Raw genomic sequence first — 9,713 nt, 5'->3', positions numbered from 1 at the left:
TGCTGACACCTCATTATACAGCTAGTGGGTATGCACTTAATATACATGTACTTCAACTTTTTTGAAGGAAAAGGTGAAAACAGAGTTAGGCACTTCTCCACATCCATTTGGAATTAGTTCCTTTGAATTTCCTTTTAATTTAACTGAAAGAGTCACAAGAATGACGGCTCTGGACATTTCTGCCTCTCTCTGAGGTGGATCATTTTCTTATGTGTGTGAAGGATTTGAAACAATCTGGGCAGTTCTACAAAAGCTAGAAAATGATCTTCCATATAACCCAGCTATTCCATTTTTGGCGTTAACCTCAAGGGCCCAAAAACTCGATTTAGAAAATACATTTGCAGTCCTGCATTCATTGCAGCACTATTCACAGTAGCCCAAACCTGGAAGCAACCCAAATGACCCAGGACAGATAAATGGATAAGGAAACTATGGTACATATCTACAAAGTAATACTACTTGGATATAAGTAAAGATAAAATCATATAATTTTCCTCTATATGGATGCATCTGGAAAGTATCATGCTGAGTAAATTTAGTTGGAAAGTGAGAGACAAATAGAGAATGATCACCATTATATGAAGGATAAAAAAAAAACATAGTAAGGAAACAACAGATGCCTCAAAACAACAGAAGCTGAGAAATTCTCAGCATTGTAGATCGTGGTGCCTAAAATAAATTTTATAAAAAGGATGTATATTGATTTAGAACATTATTAATAGGTGATAAGATGATCAATTGGCATTTAAAAAGTATGGGTATTTAGTATGTAATGATGTTGCATGGTATTCTGAAATAAAATCTGGTGAAATAATTTACACTTCTAAACAGAAACTCACAGCCCTTTTGATTTACCTTTACTGAATAAAATTAATCCTTTTAAGAATTCAACAATCTTATTTTGGGGCCACTCCTTATGGTACTGAGGAAACATATAGTTCCAGGGGTCAATCCATAGGATTCTGCAAGTGAATCATGTTCTCCTGCCCTCTGAAAAATATCCCCAGCACCTATGATGTCTACTTTGTAGAGCTATTACTTGAATTATTAGTCAAAAATTATATGCTTTTAACTGATTGAATTTCTGAGCTTTATTTTCTTACTAGACAATTAATCATTCTATAATAGTAGCATAGACTGGGGCACTGTAGCACTGTCCTCCTGTTGTTCATCGATTTGCTTGAGTGGGCCCAGTAACGCCTCCATCCTGAGACTTGTTTTTACTGTGTTTGGCATATCGAATACGTCATGGGGAGCTTGCCAGGCTTTGCCGTGCGAGCAAGATACTCTTGGTAGCTTGCTGGGCTCTCCGGGAGGGGCAGAGGAATCGAATCTGGGCTGACTAGGTCAGCTGTGTGCAAGGAAAACCCCTTACCCACTGTGCTTTCACTCCTATAGAAATGTATTACTTTATAAGAAATATTACTTTAAAATTATTTTTTCTTGACATTGCAATTAATGATTATTTTCAAATTGTGTTTTGGCGTAGTTTTATCATAATGTTACTGACAGGATCATTGCCCTTTTCCTTTGCAAACTTGTCAGTAATAACATTTTTTATCATTTATTATAATACACAGAATTTTCACAATTAAAAGACGAAGGCACAATCATAATTTTTTTCAGTAATTATTAGTAGATTTTATTCTTTTCTATGTAGGGATTTATTTGTGGTGATGTCACTCCTGTAACAGGAATTTTCTCTAGAGCTGACAGAATAACTAGGCTATTGTGCAATCAGATATTGTTTGATTTTTACAACACTAGATTCACTCAGTATATTCTTTGTACAGCAATGGAAAGATAGGCAAGCACGGTCAGAACTAGATCTTGCTTTTATTTTTATTCTGAAATATGGGAGAGGAGGCCTCAGACTATAACAAGAATGCATATGTGAAACATTAAAGAATCAGAGCAGAGTAAAATCATATAATTTGGAAATTATATTATTTTATTCTATTCCTTCCCTGATAACATTTATACCACTTTAATTTTTAGTAGGCTATATTTAGTTATACTATTGTATATTAACACAACATTATATTTTCATTTGAGTTTGTGTTTAATTTCATAGTATGATTTTATTCTGTAGCACTGTAGCACTGTCCTCCTGTGTTCATCAATTTGCTCGAGTGGGCACCAGTAACATCTCTATTGTGAGACTTGTTCCTGTTTTTGGCATATCGGATAGGCCACAGGAACTTTCCAGGGTCTGCTATGCAGGCAGGATACTCTCGGTAGCTTGCCTGGTTCTCCACACATTAAAAATTTTTCAAGAATGGTTTGTTTTTTCCCTACTTTTGAAACTTATTTCTGTTATAGAGAAAAAAATCATATCCCTTTATAAATATCAATTACAAGTGTATGTATGCACATGAGGTATATATGAATTTGTGTACATATCTAAATATATGCAAACATGTACAAAAGTAAACATATATGTAAACATATATATAACTGTGCGCAAAGAAGGGATGAGAAGATGATGATGATGATGTGTGTTGCTGGTGGGCTCTCCAGATGGCTCTCTCTCGCTGCCCACGTTTGGTGCTCTCATGTTGCTGTTTATGGACTGCATTGGGATGGCTCCTCTTTTGTGCTCTGCGTCTGTGTGTGCTGCTGTGCTCTTTTCTGTCTGTCTCTCTGACTCTTTCTCTGCAGTTTCTCCTCTGGTCTCTTCCGATCTCTTCTCTAGGGCCCTTCTGCTTCTCTCTCTGGAGCCCTTCTGCTTCTTCCTCCATTCTCTGCTTCTTCTTTCCTGGATCCTGACCCTGACTTCTGGAGTCCAATGCTCTGGATTCTCACTCTACTCTCTGGAGTCGAAGTCTTCTGATTCTACAGTTTATATAGCAATTAGTTTATATAGCAATTACATAAGGGTGGTGATACAAAGATGGGTTGAACATTAACAAATCTACAAAGAAAGTTAAGGCCTCTCCTCCAGCAGATTAACTCACGGATAAAATCTCATCTAAAGAGATTACTCCAGATTACTAGGAGATCCACTTACGGGCAGTATCCCACGTAGGGTGTGTCGCTTTTTTCTTTCCTCAGCTAGTAATCCACTTGATTAGCTGTAGTAAATCTACTTCTAATATTTCTAGTAATGTCATTCTCTATGAGCATAGAAAGAGATATGTCAATTTAAAGTTTGGTTCTTCCTGAGGATTTCTCACTATATATTCTAGACCACAGACCTCAGGCCAGGATAGTCATCCTAACCCCAGCAGGGTTCTTATCTCATCGTTACTTTTGGATCATGACAGCATTTGCCCATGATCATGCTCTCAACTTATAGTTGAGTATTGTGGCAATTTGTCCTGGCCCATTTCGATGCCAGGGTAGCTCACAGCTTGCCCTGAGTCCATTCAGTCCCTTGTTGGGACCCTGCTTTTGGAGTGCTAGGAACCAAGGGAAACTGAGTTGAGAAGGTAGATTCGCAGAAGTAAATATTATTCGGAGTCAATCAACACAACCCCCAAGTTACAAAAATCATAATATTAACTGTCTTGCTGTGTCCATACAGAAAGGAAATTGCTTTAAGGAAAACTTAAGTTCCCTGTGGCGAGGCTGAAAGGACAAACCCAATGTTATCCTACATATATATATGTAACTAAATATAAATATTTTTATTGTGGTTGATTCATCTTCATGTTAAAAATCTTAAATATATGATGAATGTTAGATATTCTATTTTAAAAACTAATAAGCTAAAAATCCAATGGAAAAGCTACATGTAGGTATGTTGGTGAGTGGGTATGCCTCAGTCATCAGTGATTAATTTGATTTGCATGTAAGGCCTAGTTTCTGACTTTTAGGTATTATAGAATATAAGTGTTTACTGTTCCATTGTTTAGTATAAAATTTTAGTTAAAATTCTTACTTATGAAATATTTTTGCATCTGTGTCTTTGCATCTTCAAGACAAGGATTCTTTAGTTTAATTTATTCAAGGTGTACTCAGAGCTCAGGCAGGAAGAGCATTAGTTGTACCACTGCTCCAAGAGTATCATTTTGGGGATGTTTTTATTATTTACCTCATTTTAGTATAGTTATAGAGCAGCCAAGATAAATGCACGTTTATTGTTATTGATCAGATATTTATATTTAGAAATATAATTATTTTATGCATTATTAATTTTAGTACATAAGTAAGTAGTACTGTATCTATTGTATAGATCAAAAGTGTCAGACAGAATTCAGAAAGGTTGAGAAACTAAACTCTCCTGTGTTGCAGAGGACTTTAAGTGAGGAGTAAGGTTAAAAACTGAGATGTTGACACTGGTATCCATTTTCCTTCTTTTGTTGGTTTTTGATGGTGGTGCTCTGGGCCTGCTCCTACTCAGGAATCAGCACTCAAGGATCACTTCCGACACAGTTCAAGGGACCATATGGGATGCTATGGATCAAATCCAGGGTGGCTGTGTGCAAAGCAAAAGTGCTACCAGCTGAACTAATAGCTCCAGCCCGCGCAGTTTATTTTCTGATGACAGAAATGGAATGAGTGTTGTTTTCCTCTTGTTGACAGTCTTCACCCTCTTTCACACTATAATTTAGATAATTCTCCAGGTTGCAGTCAAAAAGTAAGAAAATCAAGGTGTTCAGAGACCAATCTAAAAACTTCAGGGTATTTTTCTGCCTCATTAAACAAACAGGAAAAAGAAAACTACAGTAAAAATATGCCATTGACACTGACATTTCTATGTTCATTATTTCTATATATTTTCAAACTTATAAATCCTAATAAGCATGATTGGATATGGAATTCTCTCTTTTTTGACATCTATGGTTAGATTTAATTTTATGTCATTTTATTCACTTATGTTCCTTTTTTACCTCTTTTAATATTAATTAATTCTGTGCATTTTATTATGGTATAAAATGGACTCTTTTATGTATTAAATATTTTCAACCTCAGTACTATCTTTCCTCTTCATTAGTCATAGCATGGATAGATTTAAAGCTCACTTGACATCACTTTGAATATTTACAGTGTTTTGAAGTACATTTCTAAATTATATCTTATTGAAGAATTTGTCATTTAAAAATGTTGACAGAATCAGACTTTAACAGCTCCTGTTCAAAGATCCAGAGGCGTTATAGATTATGTAGCATAACCTAGAAAACTTCCATCTTCATCACTACAGCTGTGCTGAATTTTATATTTTTATCTTTACTGTCAAGAGCTTTTAATTTCCAAAGAATTTCTGTCATTTCTGTATCCTAATGTTATAAAAAATCAAAGGAAGGCGATTTAAAAAATTGCTTGATTTATAAATCAATTTGGGGGTCTAGAGATAGAGTATCATGGCTAAGACAATGGCGTTGCACTTGGCTGACGGGGGGGGTTGACTGTTGGCACTGTATAAGTCTCCCATGGAAGTGACCACTGGAAGTTAAGGCCTGAGAGCCGCAGGGTGTGGCCTCAAAACAAAAACAAATCACTTTATTGGGGCAGGAGAAGTAGTGCAATGACTAAGATATTGCTTCGCAGCTGTCAGGCTAGGCTGGTACCTGGCACCTCATACTGTTGGCTAAACCCTTTTAGGTGTGATTCCTGAGTGCAAAGCCAGAGCAGACCCTGGTTTACTATATAGAGAGATAGATATAGATTAGATATAGATCTAGATCTATGTCTGTGTACATGTCTTTACAATGACACTTTAATTTTTCTCTTAGTGTTGCTACATATTTGAATGACTGATTCTGTATTTACATTTCACATTTTAATAGCTTATCTTAAGTTAATAGAACATAGTAACTTAGCAGTATTTTTAAAAATCAGTTGTTTTATTATTAGCTGAGTATGTATGGTTATAAAAATAGGAAAGAAACAAAAAGTAATATATATATATATATAACTTTATTATTCAGTTTGCCAAAATAAGTAAATTCCAAAGTTTTAATTTCATTAACCTATTTTTTCATTTATTTTGATACACATATTATCATAATGATTCATTTTTCTTGTCCTCTAGAAAATTACTTAAACTCTGCTTTTTCATAGTGAAGAAGCATATGCTTCACTATTTTAAGTGATAGGCTGGAGCGATAGCACAGCGAGTAACTAGGGTGTTTGCCTTTCACACAGCCAACCCGGGTTCAATTCCTCTGCCCCTCTCAGAGATCCCGGAAAGCTACCGAGAGTATTTCGCCTGCACAGCAGAACCTAGCAAGCTCACCGTAGCGTATTTGATATGCCAAAACAGTAACAACAAGTCTCACAATGGAGACATTACTGGTGCCCAATCAAGCAAGTCGATGAACAACAGGAGGACAGTGCTACAGTGCTATTTTAAGTGATACCAAGTTTCTAATCAGTATAATTTCTTTTTCAAAACATACTGTTTGGAAATAAAATTTATTTGATCTGTTTATATTCTGCTGCCTTCATGAAATTCCAGTCTATATTTTGTGTGTGTTTCTTTTCTTTAGCCAACTATGACAAAAAGTACAGAGGTCGAGGAAATAAATAGTCAGCTTAGTTTTGTTCTTTGTTCAGTTACTATTTATCTTTTGTTACTATATATGCTAAATGTCCAGCACTTCCCATGATTCCTGAACTTCTCTTGCCAGAACCTAAGGAGAGTGAAGTTTTTTTAATAATTGTGCTTTCTGTTTGTCATCTGAATATTTAATACTTGTATCTGTAGAGTCCATTTTTTTCATTGCTGACCAGTACGCAAACGAGAAACTAGATTGCTATCCAAGATGTCTCATTCACAAGTCTTTTTAAAAGTAGATGCTCTTTGATCCTTTCTCTAATAAATATTACTCTACATCTCAAAACTGAACATGTGCTCCTATTTCTTTACCATTTCCAATTGAGGAACAATCTTCATGCATAAACATTGGTATTAAATTTTATTACTTAACAACTATAACAGAGAGTGAGTTTAACCACTCTTGGCTGTGTGGGGTTGTACTGATTCTCCGTAACAGAATGACTCCAGTCATAATTGTCTCTTTAGTGACAAGTATATTAAGCTTGCAGTTCCATTGTATCTTAGTTCAAAGAATTTTGGATTAGAGTGATAGAATTTTATTTCTTATTATATTGAATCACTGTGAGATAGTTACAGACTTTCATGATTAAGTTTCAGTCATACAATAATTGCATGCCCATCCCTCCACCAGTGTGTATTTTCTACTACCAATGTTCCCAGGATCCTTCCCACCATCCCCATCCCATCCCACCCCCTGCCTCTGTGGCAGGCACCTTCCTTCTTACTTGATATGCATATCTTTGAAAAGTAAAGAGGAATGTTGAAATATGGTCAATATACAATATAAAACTTTTATATTACTGTAAAACCCATATGTGGAACCCATATGTGGATAAAAATAACACCATCCAAACAAATACAAAATAATGTTTTATGATTAAAATAAAATGTATTAAAATATAGCAATTCAGAAATTAGCATATTTTCTAAACCAAAACTATTTTTTTAAGAACTGGCAATCTTTATAGTTTATTTACTATAAAGACAAAGTTAGCTTTGTTTCTTAGGACCACAAATGTAATACTGTTTGGATCCTTGCTGTCTAGAAAATCAGGGCAGTACTTTTGGTATTCAGAGGACCCCTGAGTTTATCAGTGGTGCCTTGAGGGGCACTGGCTGTCAGATATTGATCCATGGTCCCAGATATATAACACATATGCCCTAGTACCTGTAAAATCTCTTTAGACCCTGGAATTATCTTACCAGAATATATAGTCCTACCTAAAATCATACTTTTCTGTAGTGAGCAATAGTAAACTATATCAGACTTATCTATACTTTACAGAATTTGAACTTTCCCAAAGTGAATAATTAACACATTTGTACAGAAGTTTGCAAGGTCAGACAATAAATGTCTCCAAGTATATTTTCTTTAATGCATTAATTATATTACTTATTGATAGTACTTAGAATATTCTAGTAAATTTCTTTTCATCTTTGAAATAGACAGAAGAAACACTCTGTAAACAACCTGAGGCTAAATGAAAAGATAACTAAGCAAAAGAAAAATGACCCCATTTATTCTTAGACTTTCTGGAACATCAAGGTTGGATTCCATAATGGCTCAATGGGCCAGTCAGTTGCTATGCTGGATGATAGGTCAGGAAAGAGTTTTATTCGCAGCAAGTCAGCCATTTGGAAAATAAGTTCATTTCCTCAAAGTTACTAACTTGTTTCCATGATCACAAGAAGCAGTTTTGATAGCAAAAATGGGGGGAAAGACATTGTTAGGAAGGGTGGACTAGTGAGCATGGTTATGATCAATACATTTTCTCATTAGCTGTTCTACTGACACATAATCCATTATATCAACAATTTAAAAATATAATATAAGGGTTAAATAGGGGTTCCACTGTTTAAAAATATTTTTAATTATTGTATCATACTGAATTTTGTTTTTGTACTTTTGGGGAAAGGACACTATCAGGGTTGTCTGTCCCTATCCAGAAGAGCTAGTTGATTTTTCATTTTAAGTTCACCAATCAATTTACTTTGGAACAGTTTCATTTCTATAAGGCAGGTTCTTAATCTATAAAATACAAAGTAGTTCAAATGCATCATTGAGATAACTATTTTATTTGCATCAAATGTAAACTTTTAATTTAATAATTTTAAATAAAAATAAATTGAATTGTGGCCAGAGAGCTAGTACAGTGGCTACTTACTTTGCTGGCATGTAGTCACCAATTTTTTTTTGTTTTACTTTTTGGGTCATACCCGGCAATGCTCAGGGGTTACTCCTAGCTATACACTCAGGAATTACTCCTGGCAGTGCTCGGGGGACCATATGGGATGCTGGGAATCGAACCCGGGTTGACCGCGTGCAAGGCAAACACCCTACCCACTGTGCTATCACTCCAGCCCCTGTAGTCACCAATTTTGATCTCCAGAACCCAGTATATATATATATATATTCCCCCAAGTACTGCCAAGAGTGATTCTTGAACACAGAACTAGGAGTATGACTTAAGCATCACTAGGTTTGATCCAAAAAAAAAAAAAAACTAAAGTATGTCTACATTTTTGAGCACACCCATCTGTGCCGGGCTATTCCTGATTCTACTTAGACGTGACCATCACAGTGCCTAGAGAACCATATGCAGTGCTAGGGATTCCAACTGGGGTTGGCAGGGTTACGGGTAAGCTCCTTAACCTCTGCATTAATCTCTCCAGCCCATCTCCATCTGTATTTTAAATCACCAGTTCTTATCATTTTATTCATTATTAAATGGTAATAGAAGTTCTTATGTTTATCTTTAGTGATATATACCATCGTGATTTTGCTGAAGACAAGTTGAAAGCAGTATTAGAAATGCAAGGACTTCTGAAGCATTCATGTTTAGAGAGACTTAGTTGTCTCCTTGCAGCATTGGCAATGAACTACTAATTATACATGTACATAAGTTAATTACTTTGATTTATGAATTAATTTGCATAGTTAGGGTTTTTACCTTTGGGTTTAGAATAATGTGTATATACAGGATATTATTTCAGTATAAATCGCATATAGCTTGACTAATAAAGGTTGACATGAAGAAGAATTTCTTCCCATGCACCCAATTATTTAATGACAAGTTGGAAAGATATTTCTCAGTTGCAAGAAATGCTTGAACAAGTGTTACACAGAATATTAAAAATTCATTCATCTTTATTGATATACATATGTGTTTTTCCTGTGCTAACATATTATTTAAAGCTTTTATAGAGG

The sequence above is a fragment of the Sorex fumeus genome, unplaced genomic scaffold, assembly GCF_029834395.1.
Source record: "Sorex fumeus unplaced genomic scaffold, SorFum_2.1 ptg000043l, whole genome shotgun sequence".
NCBI classification, from domain to species: Eukaryota; Metazoa; Chordata; class Mammalia; order Eulipotyphla; family Soricidae; genus Sorex; species Sorex fumeus.
The sequence above is the reverse complement of the archived record's forward strand: the minus strand, read 5'-3'. Positions refer to the sequence as shown.